The sequence below is a fragment of the Saimiri boliviensis genome, chromosome 12, assembly GCF_048565385.1.
Source record: "Saimiri boliviensis isolate mSaiBol1 chromosome 12, mSaiBol1.pri, whole genome shotgun sequence".
NCBI classification, from domain to species: Eukaryota; Metazoa; Chordata; class Mammalia; order Primates; family Cebidae; genus Saimiri; species Saimiri boliviensis.
The window spans coordinates 89,735,520-89,760,569 of NC_133460.1; the positions used below are offsets into that span (position 1 = coordinate 89,735,520).

Consider the following 25,050-nt stretch of genomic DNA (forward strand, 5'->3'; position numbering starts at 1 on the left):
TTCCAGTGTGTTCATACTACAACCTGAAAAAAATATTTCCCAAATACAATGATTGCATGCCTTTGCTTAAACTCCTCTCACATTTCCTCTTTGTTCACAAGACCACAGTCCTTAATAGATATTACCAGCCCCTGCTTGGTCTGGTCCCTCCTTCTCTCTCCTGGCTCACTGTTATCACTTCCCCTTGAATTATCTTCTTTCAGTTGCTTGCCCTACCTGTCCCCTTTGCTCCCTTCCCTGTGCCTGGAATCCTCTTCTTTAATGTAAGCCTCATCATCATCAGATCTCAGATTCAGCATCACTTCCTTAGGACACCTTCCCTAAACTCCCTGACAAAATCAAATCCTTTTTGATGTCCTTTTACATAGCACTGTGGACCCCCTATTCAGAACACTTGTCACAGATGAGATTTTGTGTTGATTTTGGGGTCATCTGCATTCCTTACTAGATGACAAGCTCTATCTTGTAATCTAAAAGGCAGGGCCCTGTCTTGTTCTACTCACTTTTGTAGCACCAGTCCCTAGTGTAGTACCTGCTACTATATCAGTCATCAGTGTCTATCTGTTAGATGAATGAATTAGCAGCTGAATGCTTAAATTCTGTAGCTCTCTATATTTGATCAATTTATACTTAAGAAAAGGGATTTTAGATTATTTCCTCTTTGTATTTCCTGACATCTCCAGAATCTTAGTACAGTGCCTGATGCCAAACTATTATGTAATAATATTGTGGAATCAAATCAGTGAAAGGAAACAGATAATTCTGAGCACTGTCTTACATAGAGATAGCCATAGAACTACCTTGGCTGAAATAGCTTCTTCACTCTGCTCTCTTAAATCCTGAAACGGTTGCTCCTCAGTGTATGTTTGAATATGTGATTGTGAATTATTATTTGTGTGTGTGTGTGTGTGTGTGTGTGTGCATTCATTCATGTGATGTCAACACCTTTAAACAATAATTTTAACATAACCTTTCTATGTCTCGTTAACCAAGCCTCATAGTGGGCCCCAGGTGCTTAATGCCATCCCCTAAGGACACCCACATGACATTTGCAGAGGAAAAGCCATTGCAAATACATTTCTTTCATAGCATCAAGTGGATATTGTATGAAAGACTTAGCCAAATGTCAGATAGTCTGTGACTTTAGAGGCTCAGTATAACCAGAAATTTTGAAACAGTATTGAAAAAAGTAAATTATTCAGATGTCATTAAATGGTTGGATGGTAATTTATTTATAAGAAGCTCAGAACTCTTAAAGCTTATTTTTATTTGTACAGAGACAAGCTAGGTTAGAGCAAATAGACTTCTCATACCAAGAAGTTGATAAACCAAATGCAATTATGTCTGCTGTGTATCTAGGAGTACCCTTTCCCTACATCTCCACAGCATTGAGAACATCTGGGGTGTTGCTCATGAAGTACCCTCGTGGATATAATGCATTCAAAATACTTTCAGACTTGGTGGCTGCTCTTTCGCTTAGCAAAAATATTTGAAAATGTGGCAGTGGGTGTTGATGGATTTTTCTAATCATACTGCACATTTCTAGATGTATTATTCCTTAGGTACTCTTTCTTGTTGACATCTTTTGCATAAAGTGGCTGAATGTTCTTTGGGCCCATAAAGTTTCTAACCAGTGCTTGGCCGTTCTTCTTTTAAATAAATGATGTGTGAAGGCAGATGATGCCCTTGGCAACACTTGCAAAGATGGCATAAAACACCTAGCCCCAGTCATCCAGGTTGCAGAAGTGTTTTTCTTTATTTTGGGGGTAATTTAGAGTCAAGGAGAGTGATGGTGTGCAGCAGCAAATGAAAATGCAAGTGTAGTTGAGATTGATATACAAATGTGTTATTTCAGACTAGAGCCTTCTCTGATGTGCATGCATGAAGGCAGCTGTTTCCTTATAGAGAAAATGAAAAGTGCTAGTGTTAAGGTAACTGCAGCATCAAAGGGAGATGTTTGTGGTGAGGAGTGAATCGATGTTTCCATTATTGTGCCTTTGATGAAATGCACTAGCAATTTCTTTAGAGTTGGTAAGGCTATCTCGTTATGTTGTATGTATTACAAAAGACCTAATTGAATGATATTTTAAAGGGACAATATCCAATTGCTTTACTTTCCCAAATGCTACCCCAAAGCTACAGGAGACTTGCCAGTAGATCTTACTTGGTAAAGGCACTGCTGGAGAATTAAGTAAGGACAGACCTTCTGGGTAAAACAAAATTGCATCTAGAAATCGAGAGATGTGCATCACGCTCTGCTAGTTGATATGTGGATTTTGGTTTGTGAGTTAACTGGAAAATGTGTCTGCCTGATACTGGCCAAGGCCTAGGTGTGGGAAGATGATCCAAGTCCTTCAAAGCTGCAAAGGGATGGGAGTGGGGGCAAATGTACCTTCCATTTGACCCTGCTGGAGGGTCATACCTCTGCAATCTTGATGCACCCAAGTCTGTCTACTGAAGTCCTTTCTGATTTCTGATCAACTTAATTTGGGCATTTGATCAATTCCTTCTATTCTGACCATCATACAAGCTTCCCCATTCCTTCTACTCCCATGCCAGCTCCTTCTCTAGCCTATAGATTCTCCTGCCGTCTTGCATTTTAATTTAAAAGAACTCAATAAAGATAAGATGTTCATTCTTGGGTATTTTTGAAGATATTTTATACAAATTTTTGAAGTTTAAAAAAAGCAGAGGAAGTAATAGGTTATGGTTAACCAAGTTGGAAATGACAAAAGAAAAGCTACTCCCCTCCCTCCATCATGGAACAAAAGCTCTACAACTTCTTTTGAGGGCTGTATCTCTGTCAGTTATTTAAGCGGTAGGATTCTCTTTTGTTTCCATCAGGCTATTTCCTCACTGATGACTGAAACAGCTTATATTGTGATGTGTTTAGATTAGCTAGAGGGCTCAATAATCTTATTAAAACTAAGACTTCTGGAAAGATTTTGAGATAGGTTTTGAAGACAATGCAATCCTAGAAATAGATAGCTGCTGTTCTCATCGCTGTACAGAGCTGAATGTTTAAACATTCCTCATTTTGACAAGAGACTGCAGTTTTTAAAAAAATGGGCACAAGCTCATGTATTCACAGATGCATACATCCTGGCACAGGGGGCCTTCTGTAGGAGATGGAGAGCTGAAAATAGCTATTTTTTTTTTCTATGTGAGAGGTAGGACTGCAAAGCTCTCTAATACCATTTATATTCTTGGCAAAATGAAACTTTAACAAATACAGCTGGCTTTGGAGATCAGAGATGAACTCAATGGGATTTCAGAATCCATTGTTTTCAGACACTTCTGGGCTACAGTGGTCTAGAATTGCCAGCAATTTTGATGTAAAAAGCACTTTCTGAAACACTAGCACACATAATGAAGGGTTGCTGTTATAGTATTAATAGTTGGGGAGTGGGCATGCAGCTAAGGATTTTTGTTGATCGTCTCCTATCAAACAAGTTCAATAGTAGCTGACAGATTGACAGACTGGTTAAGCAGCTGATGCAGTGTTAGGCGTGGTAGCTGGCAACACAGGGCCCAGTATAGAGGAGGTGCTTGTCCCACGCAGGCTTTGCCAATTGGACCATAACTGGGGCTGCTGCATCATGAGCAGGTGCTGGAGTGTATCTGGAGTGTGGAGGGCCTGAAGATTCAAAAGGAAACGTAAAGTTGTACTTTTGGAATACCGGATCCAAAGAAACTGTGCCTTTCGTTTATATCCTCATTTAAAACCCTCAGATTAAAAATGTAATTGTGTTGAGATCCTCTGGGATTAGTAGGCAATGATAACTTTCTCAGTAGCTATTGGCAGAAACAGGCTTCCTGTCTCCTCACCTGGTGGAGATAAAGCTGCTGCGGATTAACTAGGGATGACCATGGCTTTGAAGCTTTTCCTCTGAGGAATAGGAATGGGACTAAAGGGGACTTTTGATTTAAATTAAAACATTGTATTTTTATTAGGTCCTTTTCCATTCTTATAAAAATAATTTATATATAATTTAAGAGAAAGAAAAATCTCTAGCTCTGCTCACCTACAGCAAGTGGCCACTGCTCTTGCAGGTGTCTCATCAGTACAATGGAAGTGTGCTATCTCCATTACCACAGAAACACCAGGAGGTGGAGCAACCACCTAATGATTGTGGCCCATAATCAGAGATACTCTGTGATACTTCAGTATTACCACTCATATATTTGAGCCGAGCTCTGAATGACAAAGCTGGTTTAATGTTAGGAATGAACTTGTATTCAGTGAGAGAAGTGCAGTAAGGATCTCCATTCATGTTGGTGTTGCTTACAAGATCATTCGTTCAAATGAACAACCTTTAGCAAAACTATGGCTCTGGTGGCCTATGTCTCCGAAGCATGCCTTTTTTTTTCTTTTTTAATTTTTTGAGATGAAGTCTTGCTCTGTTGCCCAGGCTGGAGTGCCATGGTGCGATCTCGGCTTATTACAGCCTCTACCTCCCAGATTCAAGTGATTCTCGGATTCAAGCTTCTCGAGTAGCTGGGATTACAGGTACCTGCCACCATTCCTGGCTAATTTTTATATTTTTATGTAGAGATGAGGTTTTGCCATGTTAGCCAGTCTGGTCTCAAACTCTTGACCTCAGGTGATCTGCCCTCCTTAGCCTCCCAAAATGTTGGAATTTATAAGTGTGAGCCACCCACCGTGCCCAGCTCCAAGCGTACTTTTTCTATATGCTGTCCTAGATTTTCTGGTCTCCTTCTCTGTCTTCTGGGTATCCATTTTAGTAACCTGATACATTTCTTTGAGGAAAAATCACATTTGCTAAAATTATTAATGGAAGATACAGCATGTATATGCTTTAAGAAGGGTACTCAGGCAGGCAACAGTACCTTTCCCAAAGCAATTATGTTCCCATGGTAGAAATTCAGCCATGGCAGTGTTTTAGTGAAGATAGGTGGCTCCAGCAGCAGGATGTCCAGGAGGTGGAGCAGTGCAGCCTCATGGTTTTCTCTGTGTTCTTCTATCTGCTTCTTCCATAGACTGACCTTGTCTTTATGTACATGCTGATTTTTTTGTGTTAATAACACTGCCCTAATGCTGACCACTTTGCTTGAATCCAGATCCTAGATTTCTGGTTTTTCAGTTGGACTCAGGAATTCTTCTGCTTGTCCCTTCCTCTGCAAGTTCCTATGACCTTAAGCTCTGTCTGCCCAACCAGGCCAGGCCACTTAATGCTCCCTCTATTCTCTGCCTATCTCTTGACCACTCACCCTGGTATGACAGCATCTGGCCTTTTAAACTCAGAGTCATTCTTTCCATTTAAAAAATGAGATTGTAACATACATACAGAAAAGTGTACATCTATGAGTCTGATGAATTTTCATTAACCTAATACACCCATGAAACCAGCAACTTGATTAAGAAACACCATTGGCATCTGAGAATTACTTGTGTGCTTTTTCAGCCACTACCTTCCACCCTCAGTGGAATCACTGTCAGTCAAGTTCAGTTTTTATTTCATGCAGATGATTTTTGGCTGGCTAAACTAGGAAAGCAACAGATATAAAATACATTTCTCAGAAGAAATGTTAGAAGGGTAGCAAGGGAGGTAAACAATAGAGAAGAAGAAATACTTGAAATGTTAATATTAGAGTACTAGACTAAACCAAATGCAAGAATTTAGTAACATTCGGTAAGCCCAGTTAATCTAGAAAATTCATAAGGACACTTTGAAAAAGTGTTCATTTAAAATTAATTTAACAGATTTTATTTTAAAAAATATATTACTTTCTGTATCATAATCATAATAACCAGTGTTTGGTATTATATTTTGAAATAGTATTGATGGATGTGCAAATGAATTTTCCTTCCTTGAAAATATCTTGGCAATATCTATCAGAAAACATACACATATTCATGACTTTGACCCAGTGGTTCAGTTGCTCCACTTCTGAGAATATACCAGTGGGATAAACCTGTGAAGCTCTAGGTATAACGATGCTTATCAAAGTCATTTATAGTGGGAAAAATTAGAAGGAAACTTACTGACCTCCTAACTTTAAAGGACTTTAAATTATGATATATACATTTACTGGGATATTATGCAACCATTAAAATAGTGATCATAATGACCATGTAGCAACATAGGTATATATTAATACCTATTCAATTCATATAGGCATATCTTGGAGATATTGTGGGTCCAGTTAATGAAGCAAATATCACAATAAAGCAAGTCACATGAATTTTTTGGTTTCTCAATGCATATAAAAGTTATTTTTATACTATATGATAGTCTTTTAAATGTCTAATCACATTATGTCTAAAAAATGTACATACCTCAACTTAAAAATACCTTATTGCTGAAAAATGCTAATGATTATTTGAGTCTTCAGTAAGTTATAATCTTTTTGCTGGTGGAGGATCTTACCTTGCTATAGATGACAGCTAAGGGTGGTGGTTGCTGAAGGCTGGGGTGCTGTGGCAATTTCTTAAAATAAGATAACAGTGAAGTTTGCTGCATTGATGACTCTTCATTTCAGAAAGATTTTTCTATAACATGCAATACCGTTTGACAGCTTCTTACCCACAGTACAACTTCTTTCAAAATTGGAGTCAATCCTCTCCAGCCCTGCAACCCTGATAAATTCTGCTTTATCAACTACATTTATGGAATATTTTAAATTATTTCTTGTCGTTTCAACAATGTTTACAGCATCTTTACTGAGAGTAGATTCCATCTCAAGAAACTACTTTCTTGGCTCACCTTTAAGGAGCAGCTCCTTATCTGTTCAAGTTTTATCATGAGATTGCAGCAATTTAGTCACTTCTTCAGGATCCACTTATAATTCTACTACTCTTGCTTTTTCTACTGTGTCTGAAGTTACTTCCCCCACTGAAGTCTTGAACCTCTCAAAGTCACCCATGAGGGTTGGAATCCGCTTCTTTCGAACTCCTGTTCATGTTAATATTTTGATCTCCTCCCGTGGATGTTCTTAAAGTCATGTAGAATGATGAATCTTTTCCAGGAGGTTTTCAATTTACTTTGCCCAGATCCATCAGAGAAATCACTGTCTATGGCAGCTATAGCCTTATGAAATGTATTTCTTAAAATAATAAGACTTGCAAGTTGGAATTTCCCTTTGATCCATGGTCTGCAGAGTGGATATTGTGTTAGCAGGCATGAAAATAATAATCTATTTGTACATCTCCATCAGAGCTCTTGAGTGACCACATGCATTGTTAATAAGCAGTAATATTTTGGAAAGAATCTTTTTTTCTTCTTAGTAGTCTCAAGAGTAGGCTTAAAATGGTCAGTAAACTATACTGTAAAAAGATGTGCTGTGATGCAGGCCTTACTGGTCCATTTATAGAGTATAGGCAGAATAGATTTAGCATAATTTTTAAGGACTCTAGGATTTTTCAGATCATAAGTGAGCATTGACTTCAACTTAAAGTCATCAGCAGCATTAGCCTGGGTTAGTCTTCCTGTCCTTTGAAGCTTTGAAGCTAAGCATTGACTTCTCCTCTCTAGCTGTGAAAGTCCTAGATGACACTTTCTTCCAACAGAAGGCTGCTCATTGAAAATCTGTTGTTTAGTGTATCTGCCATCATCCATGATCTTAGTTAGATCTTCTGGATAACTTGCTGCAACTTCTTCATCAGCACTTGCTGCTTCACCTTTCACTTGTATGTTATGGAGATGGATTATTCCCTTCAACCTCATGAACTAGCCTCTGTTACTTCAAACTTTTTTTCTGTAGCTTCTTCACCTCTCTCAGCCTTCATAGAATTGAAGAGAGATAGGGCTTTGTTCTAGATTAGGCTTTGGATTAATGGAATGTTGTGGCTGGTTTGATCTTGTATCTAGACCATAAAACTTCCTTTATATCAGCAATAACGCTGTTTAGTTTTCTTATTATTTGTGTGTTCACTGGAGTAGGGTTTTTAATTTCCTTCAAAAACTGTTCCTTTGCATTCACAACATGGCTGTTTGGTGCGACAGACCTCACACTCAGCCTCTTGTTTTTCAACATGCCTTCCTTACTGAGCTTAATTATTCCTAGCTTTTAATTTAAAGTGAGAGACATGCAGTTCTTTCCCATGAACATTTAGACGCCGTTGTAAGGTTATAAATTGGCTGATTTGAATATTGTGTCTTAGGGAATAGGGGTGCCTAAAGACAGGGAAAGAGATAGGAGAATTGTCAGTAGACAGAGCAGTCAGAACACACACATTTATAGATTAAGTGAGCCATTTTCTATAGGTGTAATTTGTGGTGCCCCAAAACAATTACAGTGATAACATCAAAGAACACTGATCATAGATCATTATAACAGGTATAATAATAATGAAAAAGTTTGAAATATTGTGAGAATTCCCAAAATTTGATGTAGAAACACAAAGTAGACACATAGTCTTGGAAAAGTGGTGCTGAAAGACTTGCTTGATGTAGTTGCCACAAACCTTAATTTATAAAAAACACAGTATCTTGAAGCACAATGAAATGAAGTTTGCTTGTACACATTACATATTACATATGTAAATATATACAAATGCATACATAATACATATAAAAGACAAACCTTCAAATACAAGTATGCAAAAAATAAGGTAAAGGAAGGAATGAAGGAAGAAATGAAAGGAGGAAGGAATACATGTAGGAAGGAAGAAAAAAATGCAGAAAAGTTATTTTAAAACATGGAAGGAAATATTCCCAAATATTAGCTAGGCCTGTTAAGATGACGGAATTATGTTTGTGGAGCTTTTCTTTTAAGCATACCATTTCTTTTTCAAATTTTCTATTTCATTATATTGCTTTCATAATTAAAAATTCTGTGAACTAATATGCCATGAATAGTTTATGTTTATCCTACTTATAAGGCAGTGCTCTTAAAAAATGCTTCAGGTGTGAATAGGGCTGATTTGGTAAAACCTTTTCAAATCATTATTTAATCCCTTTTCAAGAAGCAGTATGTTGAAGAAGAAAATTTCCCTGAATGAAAATATGCAGCCTGAGATTGCTCTTTTCTTCGGCTTTGTTTTCACTGTCATCCCTTTAGAACTCTGAAATTCTAGGAATATTTTTTTTTCTCCTAACAAAAAGTGTACTCTTGTTGGATGTAACCTCAATCTATATTATTTACAACCCAGCAACAAACACAGGTTTTATTTTTTAGAAATCACCTACCATAGATAGATGTTAAGGAAATGATTTTTTCTGGTAGTTTTTCAAATGAATTTTCCGGCTCCATCCCAAACTTGAATTAGTATTTGCTTATTTGCTTTGACAGCTGTAATGGAAAGAAATGCTTCTGGAGCCAAGGGCTATAGACAATTCTAATGCATTGAGCTTTGAGCCTAAGAACTCTTACATGCCGCATGTTACTTTGCTCAGAGTTGGACGTATAGCTGCTCCTTGGAAATAGAGATACATGTCCTTAAGTACCTCCCTCCTGTGTGTGGCACTGAGAAATTCTCTCATATACGTGATTATGTTGAATTTTCATAAGCAGCTGCTAGGTAGATATTATTTCCAAGATACAGATGAGCATATGACTCTTGAAGGGCATTCTAACTTGCTCAAGGTCACACAGCCAGTGAGGGGCCTAGCCGGCTCCCTATCCTAGGCCTGGCTGAGATATAGCCACTACACCCCACTCTTCCTGATTGATAGGTAGGCTGTCCCTTGCCTTGAGACATAGCTGCAAGTGGGCCACTTTTACGCTGAACCTCAGCTCCAGAGGGCACAAGAGTAAGACAACAAAATCAGCCACGTGGGGACCAAACCTTCAAATGATTGCAGTGGTTCTCACGGCATATTTCTCAGCTGATAGCATTTTCTGGAGTGGGACTTTAAGGGCAGAAGCCATCAGACTGCTTACTGATGATAAGACATAGGACTAATTAATTCTGCCTCGAGCAAAAAACAAACAACAACAAGGCAGTTGTGTTTTAAGGGGATTTTGTCCAGTTTTGCTTGCTTTTCCCATTAATTTATTCAAATCTTTGAGTTAATATATAGATTAAACCAAGGTGTTTGTCATTTAACTAGGTAATACTATCATCTGAAATTTTTAAAGGAAGCTTATGGAGACAACATCTTTAATATGGTAATGAAGAGAGAAGTTGAAATCATTTAACTTCATTTACAAATCATGAATATGTATTATGCTTTAAATGAAAAGAAGGACTAAAACAGATATAGTGTTTGTTCAATTTGCTAAAGAGAAGACAATTTGTCAAGATTTTCCCCCCAAAACTCAAGCAATATGCAAATGTAGGAAAATCAGACCCCCATGTTAATTCCATGGCATGATGAATATTTTTATAATCCTAATTAGTACCAGTCATTTAGTCTAGCAATTTCCCCCAATCTAGCCAATTTGAAATTAAAATAGATGCCTTGATTACAAAACTCATTAGCAAAGAAGCACCCTTCTCACTAACCAGTTCATTTAAAATGCACAAACTGAATGAAGTGTGGAACACTTGTGTTGTCAATTGGCATAAGTGAAGTGAGTCTTAATTGGAAGCATTGTGAAGTATTTGTATTGCTGCATGTTTCATTGCAGTATAATATATCATTCATTAAATGTAACAAAAGCAACTTTTAAATGGTTTAATTAAGCAGAGTTTGTGCACTTGGTAATTTTTATAAAGTCGAATATCACAATTGTTTGCATTTGAAGTACTGATGGGTATTAATGTTAGGAAGACAAAGTCTGACTCTGCATTTATCACTCAGATTATGCAAAGAATGGCAGGTTTAATGTGAGAGGAGAAAATTAATTATAGAACATTGACTTCTTATTTAAAAGTGCCCACGTGCATATTGTCCTTGTGAATTTGGGCGTGGGAATTTCAAAACTACCTGATTTATGGCTGGGAATGGAGAGGAAGGGCCTGGCAGAGGACTAGGAGTGGAATAGAAGGAGAAAATAACACTCTGGAATTTTTCTTTTTGTAATTTCTTTTTTAATCAAGGGAGGAAGTAGTAGGTGGAGAGAAATAGTATCCAATGTATTTTCATCTACTCAAAAGAGCAATAGAGATGTGTAGCAATGCAGATTCATGTTCTGTCTAAGCAGAATGTGATGCGAGTGGGAGGAGGGAGGAAATTGGCTCCAGACCAGGGAAATGCTGCAGATGGGGACTCCACAGAAGTCCCGAACTGAGGCCAGAGAGCAAGGAGTTCAAGGATGATTTTTCCGTGGAAGAGGAGGCAGAATGGTCTGTAATAGTGGCGGTTCTGTAGGCATAAAGTATAAAGCAAGTATAGAAGCTTGAGATTCCCCTGATGTTTCTTCTCTGTGTAATGCAGATGTCAGCTGTTGCCTCATATTTATGTTATTTTGACCCACATCAATGAGGAGGCAAAACTCAGCCATGTCACTGATTTCTGTGAGAAATCCCATGTTAGACATGATTGATGTCCTACCTGTACCCATTAGATGTTTCCATTCCAGTGTGCTCCTGCTGACTTCTGACTGCCAGTATTTGCATCTCTTTGCCTGAGAGCTTTCTCTGAAGTTTCTGGAGGCTACTCCACCCTTTTGTGCAGCAAGCTGGGAATTAGGAGCAGCCCTTACAAAAATAGCAGATTTTGGTGTGTAGATACTCAGCTCTCTTACCCTCATGTATGGTAACTCTGAGACATGTGTCTTAAACTTTTTATCTAGAATTTCCCAGTGGAACGAAACTCTCGTTGCCTGCAAAGTTAGCTGGCTTCATAACACCACATATTGACTGCCTTCTGTTACCTGGGTAATTCTCTACTTTAATACCAATGGGTTTTGTTTTTTCGTCTCCCATATAAACTACTTACGCTCTAGTTCTTGTCTCAGGGTCTGTGCCTGGAGGGACTCTAACCAGTTGTGCCAAATATTTGGTGATTTTGGTGGTGCTAGCTAAACATTTGTGAGGTCAAGGATGGGGATCACAAAACCTAGGTTTCCACCCAGAAATGACCCTTTGACATTTCTATGTTCCTAATCTCTCCTGAACCCCTCCAACTCCCCAGGCTATCAACGTGTGACCATGTTACTCCAGGGAAAAAGAGACTTTATAGATGAGATTAAGTTAAAGATCTCGAGATGGAGAAATTATCTCAGATGTTCTTGAGGGACCCAAAGTAGTCACACGTGTTCTTTTAAGAGGGATGCAGGAGGGTTAGAGTCACAAAAAGTTGTTACATGGAAGCAGAGGTTGCTCCAGGCTCTTTGAAGATGAGGCCTGGCTGGAAAACGCAAGGAAATGGTTTTTCCCCTGGAGACTCCGGAAGGAATACAGTCTACCTACCTTGATTTCAACCTCATAAGCCTCATTTCGGACTTCTCACTTCCAGAGCTGTTCTTTTATTTTTTATTTTTTATTTAAAGACGGGGTTTCACCATATTGGTCAGGCTGGTCTTGAATTCCTGACCTCAGGTGATCCGCCTGCCTTGGCCTCCAAAGTGTTTGGATTACAGGCGTGAGCCACCCCGCCTGGCCCTAGAGCTGTTCTATAATAAATCCGTGTTGTTTTAACCATTAAGTTAGGGGATATTTGTTACAGTAGCAATAGGAAATTAACATACTTACCAGCCCTTCCTTTGGCTTCACTTGACCTCCTCTCTCAGAGCAAGCAAAATAAACTGCTTGTCTCCGTCTGCTCCTGAAAGCCCAGGCATCCACAGACCCAGATATGGTGTATCCAGGATATACTTGTGACTCCTGTTTACAATGATTCCTGTGGTCTTAGAGTTTCTTCTCAGAGGTGGGTAGAACAAAATATATTCTCTATATTGTTTACATATTGTAGGAGTTTGTTCAGGGTGCTGTAGCAAAGTACCACAGACTGAGTGGCTTAAACAATAGAAATGTATGGCCTCATGGTTCGGAGGCCAGAGGTCTGAGATCAAGGTGTTAGCGGGGTTGATTTCTTCTGAAGCCTCTGTCTTTGGCTTGTGCATGGCCAGCTTCTCCCTGCATCTTCATGTGGTCTTTCCTCTGCTTGTCTTTCTATGTCCTGATTTCCTCTTCCTTTTCTTTTCTTTTTCTTTTGAGATGGGGTCTTGCTCTGTCCCCCAGGCTGGAGTGCAGTGGTGTGATCTCAGCTCACTGCAACCTCTGCCTCCCGGATTCAAGCAATTCTTCTGCCTCAGCCTCCCAAGTAGCTGAGACTACAATCACTCACAGCTAATTTTTGTGTTTTTAGTAGAGACGGGATTTCACCATATTGGCCAGGCTAGTCTTGAATTCCTGACCTCGTGATCCGCCTGCCTTGGCCTCCCAAAGTGCTGGGAATACAGATGTGAGCCGCCATGCCTGGTTGATTTCCTCTTCTTGTGTGAACATCGCTTATATTGGATTAGGGCTGGCTCTAATAACCTCATTTGAACTTATTTACCTCTTTAAAGACCCAGTCTCCAAATACAGTAACATTCTGAGGTTCTGGGGGTTATTTTGGGGGATACACTTCCGCCCATAAGACATATGCATGGCAAGGTTGCTGAGTAATAAAAATTTTATTGCCCTTTGTGTCCCTGCTGCACTGTGTGAGGGGATAGTAGAAGTCTCCTCCCGCTGTGTGGCGTAAGATATTCCTGAAATATGTGGAATGGAACCAACCACCAGGAAAATTGGCAGTGGGGTGTCGGGGAGGAGGAGGGAGCAGGGAGTGGGGCTTATTCCCAAGATTGAAACCAGGTTCATGTGGGGGGCCCTGAGCCTGGTCAGGAAGGTTCCAAGCTGGTCTTTGACTTTGACCGTGGACAAGGTTAGGAAATCATGGAGGGTACAAGAAAAAAGATGGGTGCCCAGACCTTGAAGACCACTGGGAAGAACGTTGAGGGATCAGAGTCTAAAAGAAGCCTCAGGTAGAATCTCATATTTTAGAACCGTGGGCTTTTTGCTTGTATAAGCTACATGTGTTTTGTTTCAGTTTTGGCGTTTTGTTTTTGTTCTCTTTTTGCATTTGAAAATGTTGCCAGATCTCAGATGTGACAGAAGTTACAGAAAGCTTGGTCGACCTGAATGTGTTGCAAGCCTTCCTAAAGTTTATCATGGCTTCCCCTTAGCTTGGAGGATAAAATGAAAGCCGTTAGCTCAGCACAGAAAGCCTTTTAACATGGATCCGTGGATCCTAACTTTCTGCTTCCTCTTTTTAAGCACTTCATTCACTCATGCAACAAGGAATGTGTCTTCCTATTTCACACCAAAGTGCCCCGGGCACATGCGCTTCCTTCTAGGAGGCCTTTTCTTTCCCATCTTCATCTAGCTAGTTCTGAGTCCTGCTCACCTTTCAAAACTCAAAGAAAATAAAACTTTCCTGAGAAAGCTTTGCCTAGACAGACTTTACTTACAAAACCCCAACTAATCTAGTTTTTTTTAGAAAAGTCTAGAAAGAAGCAATTTTTTGAGACCTTTTTTATTGAATGGTTTTACATTTATTGGGTGTTTTTTTTTGGTTTGTTTTTGTTTTTTTTTGTCTCAGCGTTTAGTACATCTAAAGACCGAAGTCATACCTGGATCAGTGTTAAAGAGGACCTGTATAAAGGTTATAATTGTGGGATTGAAAAGAAAGGGAAAAATTTTTGAGTGACTTGAAAATAGAATAAGAATTTTTGACTGCTTAGAAGTCACAGGGAGGGGGGTGCCTGGTAACCCTGACCATGACAAGCATCAAAGAACATCATAGATCTGATGGTCTGATTGCCTACAAAAATATCTAAGGCCAAGGCTGTGCCTGCTCATTGCACACTTCTTTCCTGACAAAAGAGATGCTTGGTTCCCAAGTGCATTTAGTGGAAGAGGGGAGTGTCTGGTCGGTGCGGTTGCCAGGGTGCACTGTAGAGGGGATAATGACCCTCCTTTGTGGTTGTTCTTGCCTTTAGTTGCTTTTCTGACATTTTGCCCCATGCCTCCCTTGGCTGCTCTCAGTGCTGGAGGCAGCATCTAGCAATAGCTGTCTAAGTTATTGAAACAGGCATTTAAAAATAGAGATTTTTAAATTTGAAGTGCTTGGTAGAGATACCAGGGTTGTAATCTAGAAGCTTTATAATAGGCAGCTAGGGAATGAGTGAGGGGAAAAAGATATATTAACTTTTCTTTCTTCAAATATGATTATGTTAATATTGGGCATGAATGTTTTCATAATTGAGATGCTGAAAGGTGGCTGGGAAATCCACTCTCCCTTGAGTCTATCTCAGGCATAGATGGTCTCTTGAACCTTCTGGCCCAGAGGCTTCAGTCCCTGAGGGGAGCTTTCAAATTTCATTAGTAGATCATTACTCTTGGTATAATCTACCTACCCTCAGGTTTATGCAATGTCTTTCCCTTTTATTTGGATGCTGAAAATGCCAGTTTAATAATCAGGTAAAAAGCTCATTTAATCTCTATTATAGATATCATGACTTCATCATTAAATATACTGAAAAGTATGCCCCAACATTTGTCTTTTTTTCTCTAAAGTAGCTTACTGCTCAATGGCGGAGTCTAACAAATTCTAACAAATATTTGTTTTTAAATCTCAAAGACATTTTCTCATAATGAATACTGGTAAAATAAATTGGAAAATGAAGAAAAGAAGCATAGCCAGCAAAAATCATCTGTTCCCTTCTGGTACATGTCATTGAGAGTATCAGCAACCTACTCTCTATTACCCAGATAGTAAAGTACATGATATTCAACAAATACTTATCGAGCACTTACCATTTGCCAAGACTGGAGATGCAATAATGGATTCCGTTACCATCTTTGCTATCATGAAGAGAGAAATGCTGATCAAATAAGTAACTGATGGCAATTGCAATAAGTGTTGCAAAATAGAAGCACATAGATGATTAGAGTAGATATTAGGAAGGAGGTCTGACCTATCTTCAAAAATATTTGATATGATTTCTGTATTGAAGAGTTAAAGTGTTCACTGAGGGTGATATCTTTTTAGATGCTCATAAACATTATTTAAAATAAAACTAGGCTCACTCTATGAGTTGCCTTCAGATTTTTAAAACAACTTTATTGAGGTATAATTGACACTAACTTACAAATTAAAATATATAAACTTAATAAAATTTTGATATGAATACATCCATGTAGTCATCACTACAGTAAAAAACATGAGCAAATTCATCACCTCCAAAAGTTTCCACTCTTTTGTAATATTTTTCTTCCATCCTTTTTCATCAGTTCACTGTATTCATGAATAGTGATGCTTTTTTTTTAAAATTGCGTTTTAGGTTTTGGGGTACATGTGAAGAACATGCAAGATTGTTGCATAGGTACATACATGGCAGTGTGATTTGCTGCCTTCCTCCCCATCACGATTGGTGATACTCTTTATATCACTATAGATTAGTTTACATTCTCTAGAATTTTATATAAATGGAACCATCAAGCATGAACCCTGTTTTACATAGCCTCTTTCTCTTATAATTATTTTGTGATTTAACTATGTTGTGTGTTTCAATAGTTTCCTCTTTTATTGTTTTCCTGATAGTATTATATTATGTGGACATACACGATTAGTTTATCCATCCACACATTAATGGACATTTGGATTGAACCTAGGCAAATAAAGTTGCAATGAGAATTCACGTATGAGTGTGTTTATGGACATTTTTCTTAGGCAAATAGTATTGAAATGGCTGGATCATATGGTAGAGGTAGTTTCAAATTTTTAAGAAAACATCAAACTCTTTCCCAAAGTGTTTGTGCAATTTTTTATTTCCACTAACAATCCATGAGATTTACAGTTGCTTTATATTCTTAGTAACACTTGGAATAGCCAGTCTTTATAATTTTAGCTTTTCTAATAGATGTGATTGTAATTTCCATTCTTTTAGTGACTAAGGATGTTGAACATCTTTTCATGTGCTTATTTTCTATCCATATATTTTCTATGGTTTTTGCCCATTTTAAAATGGGGCAGTTTGTATTCTTACTATTGAGTATTGAGAGTCTTTCTATATTCTGGATAAAATTTCTTTTTTAAATGCATGATTTGCAGTACTTTCTCTCATATTACAGCTTATCTTTTAATTCTCTTGACAGTGTCTTTTAATGAAGAGGAGTTCATAATTTTGATGAAGTACAATTTATCAATTTTTCAGATCATATTTTTGGAGTCATATCTAATAAATATTTGCCTAAGTCAGTGTTACAAATATCTTTTTATTTTTCATTTTAGTAGATGCTGTTATTGTTTTAAGTTTTATATTTAGGCCAATAATCAATTTTGAGTTAAATTTTTATGTGGTGCGAGGTATAGATCAAAGTTTATGATTATTGCGTATGCATACCAAATTATTCTAACACCGTTTATTGAAAAGACTATTCTTTCTCTGTCGAATAGCCTCTACACTTTTGTCAAAAATTAACTGACCATTTATATGTGGATCTGTGTCTGGACTCTATTCTGTAACGTTGATCTATTTGCTTATCTTGACACCAGTGCCTACAGTATCTGGATTTCTTGCTCATTTTGGTACTTCACATTGCCGTATGAATTTGAGAATTAATTTGCTCATTTGTACCCCCTACTTCTAAAAAATGGCTTTTGGAATTTTGATTGGGATTATATAAAATCCAACAGACCAATCTGAGGAGAGCTGGCATTTTAAACATGCCGAGTCTTCTGATTTGTGAACGTAGTTATCTCTTTTTTTGTTTTGATTTCCTTTTAATTTGACTCGGTGATTTTTTATACTTTTGAGTGTATAGGTCTTGCACCTCTTTTTTTTATCAGATTTATTCCTAAACATTGCATAAACTTGACTTTTTAAACGGTATTTTAAAAAATTTCTGATTTTTTTGTTGCCAAAAAGCAAATAGAAAAATCTGTAAGAACATAAAAGAATTGAACAATTTAACCAACCAACTTAACTTTATTGAGATCTCTAGGGCACTTCATCTAACAAAAGGAGAGCACACACTCTTCTCAAGTGCCCATGGAACATTTATCAAGATGGGCCATATTCTGGCCATTTATAACTGAATACAAATGTTGTAACTTTAATCTGGAAAATGATATTTTACTAGTTTCTGAGAAGTGTGAAAATTACCCAATGTGTAAGAAAGCATTTTGAAACAATTAGAGGGATTTTCAGAGATAAGAATTAATAATAGAAAAAAAAATCTTTACTACCAAAATGTGACTTCAAATGTCAATTCAGTACAAATTTCTGTCCTCACTTGCCACTGAAGAAAGAAAGTGAGTACCTTGAGAGTCCAGTGGACAGAGATCCAGTGGGAGTGTCTGGATGATAAGACTGGTATTTATTTTTTCTATGATCCCTGGAAGCAATGTGAGATTTGCACATGGAGAGAATATTCTAGATACTGCAAACAGTTCAAGTAAACATGTGAAGGTGGAGAAAGGAGTCTATAGCTAAGAGGGGAGTAATAGGGAAATTTGATGGGGAATAATAGGAAATTTGATCAAAAGTTACGCTGAGCTCGAGAGAGTGAGGTATTTGGGTGCTAATCTGGGAAATTTGTTTTATTATGTAGAGACAGGAAACTTTTGTTGTTGTTGTTGTTTAAACATGGTTCATATGGAAGTTAGGAGCTGTCTATATTTATTAAAGTAACAAAGGCTATTTGAGTAGGTAATTTCTTTCATATGAACTAACCATTGAAAACCTGAAGGAAATCTTCAGCTATGTCTTTCATCAATTTTATATGAATCCCTAATTTGTGTCATAACTTTAGACATGAACATTTCTGATTGTATTTCTCTTGTTTTGAGACTTGACATTTCCATCAGTAATCTGACCCCAACTAGGAAATCAAGTCTAAATCAGGTGAGACTCTGACTTTAAACCTCTGCTGTTATAATCATAGGAAAAAGCCCATTGTAGACGCTTCCAGTCTTGGGAGAAGGAGGTACATCAGGGATTGAGGCTGAGGAAGATGCATATGTGTGCTTTTTGTTTTCTTGGGGTCTATCCCTTGGGGATTATCTCTACAGCCTTTAGAATCTGGGACTCACAGTTTAGTACTTACAAATCTCCTGTTCTTCAATGTCTGTGTCATGTATCTATCTTAGCTCTGTAACGTGACTAATTTTCTCATGCCAGAGCCTCCTTTTTCATTCAGCAAATCTTTACTGAGGACTTGATGGATTTAAATAATTGTACACAATGCTCGTGTAGATATAATGTTGAATCAATGAAGTATCTCAATCTGGGGGGATGGAAAAAGTAATGAACTGTTAATAACATCTGGTGTTATCGGAACCTTAGGGACCCAGTGAAGGTCTGAGATGATCAGCAGGAAACGGTCTTTGTAGACTGTACATAATGGGAAGGGCAAAGGGCTGAATGTTGGAGGGTGAGGGGGATTTTACCAGTGAAAAGAACCTACTGGGTGTTTATTAGGTGCTCAATACATGCCTGACAACAAGTCAGTTATGAAAAAGGAGGTTCAGTTGGGAAGAACATATAATTTGGTAGAAATCTCATAGTTTATTCCCAGTTGAAAATAGACTTCTTTGAAAGAGACAGTGTGAGGCTCTGGAAAGAGAATTGGACTTGGATTCAAAAGTCCTGGATTTAATTCCCTGATTCTCTCTTCCCCAGATGTGTTATGTGTGGTAGATGGCTTAACTTCTCTGAACCTGCCTCATTTTCTGTACATGAAGAATAATGATAGAAAGCTGACAGGTGTGCTGGTAAGAATCATGCAGGAGAAATTATTATACAGACATGCTAAGCACCGTTTTCTTGGGAGATCTCTGCTTGTCATAAATCAGCTCTGTAGACTTCTCCAGCCCTCACAGCTGAGTACATGACATCAGTTTTCATATGATTTGGCCTCTGAATTGGTTAACTCAACTCAGAATCTTTCTTTCTCTTTCAGGGTAGTTATTTTTTGGTATCTCTTCTTCTTTTGCTACTTTGAATTTTAATCTTTTTAATACTTCAGGGATTGCTTTCTCTGGACTGAAGTCATCTGCTAATATGCTTTGAACCTTCAGTCTTCTTAATGCGTAGTTGTTCATATTCAGAACTAGAAAGGCCAGAGGTCTCAGGCAAAGGAGGCCAGCCGGGTAATGGTTGGCTAATGGGACCCTACATCACTGAGGACAGTTTCCCAGGGGAGAATCATCAGCCCTTGATTAATATGAAGTGTGGACATCTGTGAGTGGTCTCTCTTGTTAAGTCACAAGCTGGGGTTCTGACTCCATTTGCAATGCATCAAGGCCCCCATTCTCTAATTACAGAATTAAAGACAGGAATACTCAGATGATCCAGATGTTTGTCTTGATCATGAAAGTATACACCGAGAGCAAAGTTATAACGATGTGTGAACAATGACATTTTCAGCATTTCAGCAGTGCCAGTGTCACTTGGTGGCAAACCTTCTTACTGCTGGCATAGATGCATGCACTCATGCTCTGTTGTAAAACTGGGAAAGAAGAGAGAGAGAAAAATACTTACATCATGTATTTTAAAACAATCCCTTCTTTGTTTTTTACTAATACTTCTAGTTATAAAATTTATTTTATATACTCTCATTGGTAAATTATTTTTCGTCATTTTTGCTGCTGCTTTTAACCTCTACTTTTTCTTAATTGGTTCCTATAGAATCTTTGAGCTAGACAGATCCAACCCTGAAACCTTTTTTATGTTAGCTCTGACCAACTGCCACGCAGCTTTGATTTACATACTTCCAGTTCGAGGGGGCTTAATCCCTCAGAAAGCAGACAATTCCAGTTTTAAAATCCGCTTCATCTAAATTTCTACCTGTTGGAGATAGTTTCCCCTTATTCACTACCTTGTTCAAATATTGTCCTCTGCTCTGAAATCCATAAGCAAGTCCTCCCCTCCCTCTGCATAACTTCAAATAGATGTCCTTTCTACGAGTTCCTTTACCCTTGTCCTATTTAAGACGAGCATCTCTTGCTCCACAGGATCACTTCTAAAAACCCTGATCTATGGCCCTGTTGTATAAGGGTGAGGCAGAAGGGTTTATTCCCTAGGGGGCCACCCTTGGCCCTTCAGGCATACAGAGAGTTTGGAAGAATGCTTTATGATCCTTTACTCTGGGATCGTCGTGGTCCACCCCATTAGGCCACAAGTGGGACTCAGATTCCAAAGTGGTTTCCCTGTATTAGCTCCTTATTCTGTGATTATTTTATCTCAGGGGTTTTCATATGGCCACCCTCTTCTGATGAGCAGATGAATTTCCTTTCTCTGTAACTACTTGCCTCTTAGTTGGCCCCTGATCCTCCAAAAACGTTTTTTGTTTTTTTCAATGATGAACAATTCAGTATGATGGTAGCATAAAGTACAGTCTTCCTAAAGCTCAGTTCTGGTCATGCATTCACCTGCTGAATGAATGAATGAATGAACAAAATACAACAAACTTAAAAATAAATGTCCCAAACCAACAAAGAGACAAGGACAGAATCCTAGAACCAATGTTTAGGTTATAGAAGAAAAGAGAGTAAGAATAGAAACTATTAAGTACATAATCTATATTAAGCACTGTGTTAAGTGTTTTACTCTGCTAATTGTAATATTCTAGCCTTTATTTGTTCATTAATGCCAAGGCTTGTGGTACTTATTTTTTGTGTGGGTGGATGTGTGTGCATTTGTGTGTATGTATGTAGCTATGCATGTTTTTAATATTAGCTCATTTCACATGGACTTGTCTATACTGCTTTATTATAAGGTGCCCTGGATTGTAAAAGATCCCCCATAGGTGCTTTGTGTGTGTGTGTGTGGGGGGGGGTTTTTTTTTTTTTTTTTTTTTGGTTTTTGGTGTTTGGTTTTTTTTGGCTTCTGCTTGGACTGTAGGAGTATCAGTGGACATAGACAGTTTTATATGTATTTATCTACTAGGAGTTCCTGCATCTGCTGTGCAAATTTTGTGAGTTCAAACTCCGTATTTATAGCTACAGCTAACTTGGGGTTTTATTTTCTTTAGTGTGTGTATTCCTATACTACTCCCAACCCCTGCACCCTAATACAAGGCTCTAGTCAGAAGACAGTTTGTTGCTGCATGCCCAGATAGTGGCCAACATATTGCAAGGCACCATATCATATCAGATAACACTTTGAACTTTGTATATTGGGCTCATTTCTAGTTATTTACCACATAAGCCATAAAGATAAGTGTCTTTTCATATGTAGGTATTATAACTCACCCATCAGTTCACAGAATATATATGTGTTTCCCAAAACACCATGAGTCAGGTCCTGCTTTAGTTTTGAGTTATTAGTTTGATTTTGACACTCAGAAATTTAATTTGAAGCTCAGAAATTATTTAAGATTTTGAATTTATCTATTAGATTGAAATGTTTGTTGGGAGATGGGGTTCCATTCAGTTGGAAATGTGGCTTTTCTATTTCTCCTAGATAACTTTCAGACTAACCATGTAAGATAGGTATCATTAACCCAAGTTTACAGATAATGTTATGTAGGTTCAGGATAGTTAAGTAAGTTTTCCAAGGTCACACAGCCAGTAAGCGACCAAGCAGAGACGTGCAGGAGCCAGCAAAGGAGAGAGAAGAAGAATGTGTCTGGAAGCAGGAAGAAAACCAGGAGTGAGCGGTACCTTTGAATTCATGGAAGGAGAATGGTTTAAAGTTTGGAGAAGAATCAAATACTGTAGAGGGAGGGGCAAGGGCTGAGAAAAGTATTGGATTTGGCAATTTTCTAGAGAGAACAGATTGTGTCTGAATGGTTCTTCGAAGTGTGCCCAGAGGGCAGGGATTGTCTTGTCCTGTGTGCTTCCTTTAGCACCACTTGAAAATGTGCACTCACTCAAATGTTTTTTGATGGTGATGGTGATTATCCAAAACATTTCCTTGAAATAGTACTTTCCATTTGCAAAACTTATGCAAGAATATCAGGTCAGGTTCAGCTTCATGCTTACCCTTTGAATATACTTGTTCTCTGATGGATGCCTATAGAACCCTTTTTAAAAATGTGTGTGTGTGTGTGTGTGTGTGTGTGTGTGTGTGTGTTGTGTTTTAGGTTTTGGGGTACATGTGAAGAACATGCAAGATTGTTGCATAGGTACATACATGGCAATGTGGTTTGCTGCCTTCCTCCCCATCACCTGTATCTGGCATTTCTCCCCATGTTATCCCTCCCCAACTCCCCACTCCCTGCTGTCCCTCCTCTAGCTCCCCCCCACAGACCCCAGTGTGTGATGCTCCCCTCCCTGTGTCCATGTGTTCTCATTGTTCAACCTCTCACCTATGAGTGAGAACATGCAGTGTTTGATTTTCTGTTCTTGTGTCAGTTTGCTAAGAATGAGAACCCTTTTAAGGGAAAAACATTGAAAGAAAGGATCAGTTAGTGACAGGTCAATTAAAGGAAGCAGTTTCGCTAACTTTAAATTTGAAAGGAGAGGTGGAACATTCTTTCATGAACACAGACAAGTAATTTTGTATAATGCTAAGCTCTTCAGGCACAATATTTCTTTCAATCCTTTGGAAAAGGACACAATCGTTCCCATTTTAGAGATGAGGAGACTAGGGTTTTAGAGCATCCAAGTGACTCAAATTACCAGAGCCAGAAATGAAAGAATTGAGATTCACAGACCTGTCTGACTCCATAGCAAAGCATCTTAATTCTTCAGGTCCCACAGTGGGATCTGTTGTAAGTGGTTCTTGAAATTTCCCTGGACATGTGGGGAATGTGACTGCCAAAATTAAAATGAGAGATCAATAGGTTTCAAATTCTCTTTCAGACACTAAGATGTGTGCCCAGATAGGCCCCAGGTGATGGGTGATTATGGACCTTCATAACCTCTGATTTTGACCCACTGATCTCTCCTGAAGAGCAGATAAAAGAGTGGTGCAGGCTGCAGAAGGGGTGCCTGCATCGTGACAAAGGAGGGGAGCCCAAGAGATCCACCATGCTTCATATGATTCCATTTCTCAACCTAGCTGGAGGTGACAGGTTCATGCGTTTAATTATTCATTTTTCCTACAAACATTTATGAGTTCATTTTCACAGAATAACCTTTTATTGAAGACTGACTTGTGAAGGCATTAACCTCAGAGAGGTAGGAATAAGGATTTATATCCTAGAGAGTAACACGAAATGCCTGCCCTGCATCAGGCACTGAGCCAGGGTATAAGGGCTATAGAATGAATAAGGTAGTGAAGAGGTGAGCTGTCCCAGAAACCTCTAGCCACATGTGGCTGTAAATTAAATTAATTATGAATAAATAAAACAATTCAGTTTCTCAATGGCACTAGCCACAATTCAAATGTTCAGTAGTCCCATGTGACTGGTGTCTACCCTCTTGGGTAGAGCAGATATAGAACTTTTGCATCATTGCAGAAAGTTCTACTGGACAGTGTCAGTGAAAGCGAGTGTTGGCTCTGCAATCAGAAGGCCTGGATTGGAACCTGGCTCTGTTCCTTAGCATTATGTATTTGTGTATACTTCAGTGGGCTCCTTAATATCTCTTCTTTTCTTCCTTTGCCTATAAAATAGGGAGCACAATTGGAACAGGAAAATAGGGAATATTGTATAGAGTACTCGCTGTGTTCCAGGCACCATTGTAATGACTTTATTTGTATTAATTAATGTAATATTGACAACTACCCTTCTAGGTAAGTGCTGTTGCTGTCCCTGTTTCATAGGTATAGATGCGGGCACAGAAAAGTTCATGCAGCTCATGCATGGTGACACTGGAAATAATTCTGGCAGCTGAGATCCAGAATCAGGGCTTTCTGTCTTTGTTATAATTTCTAACAGTGGCATCGCTTTCATAGTGATGTTGGGAGAATTAAATCATTTTCTCCATTAAGATCGTAATATCTGCCTGGCATGGAGGGAAAGCTGAGGGAATGTTAGTTATTATAATAGTATTCTGGCCTTCAGAGAATTTAGAGAAACTCTAATTTTTATTCTCTCTGGGAATCTAGGATGGGTGGACAGCCTGTTCCTCTTGTTAGCAGAAAATAGCAAAACATGGCAGAAAAAGGAGCTTAGTGGGAGACACAGTCCTTAGCCTTACTCTTCCCTACCCCAGATGTGTCACTGCCCTTCTCTGCCTCAGTTTCTTCATCTGTAATAATGGAGATTGAACTAGAATGTCCCTGAACTATGCTTGCTTTTTCCAAACTCTCTGATTC

At 38.4% G+C, this 25,050-nt stretch overlaps 1 protein-coding gene across 1 annotated transcript in view; it reads left to right on the forward strand.

The window, feature by feature from the left end:
* Positions 1–25,050, forward strand: part of SORCS3 (sortilin related VPS10 domain containing receptor 3) — a 616,572-nt gene that overhangs the window by 328,955 nt on the left and 262,567 nt on the right. The window lies entirely within an intron of this gene.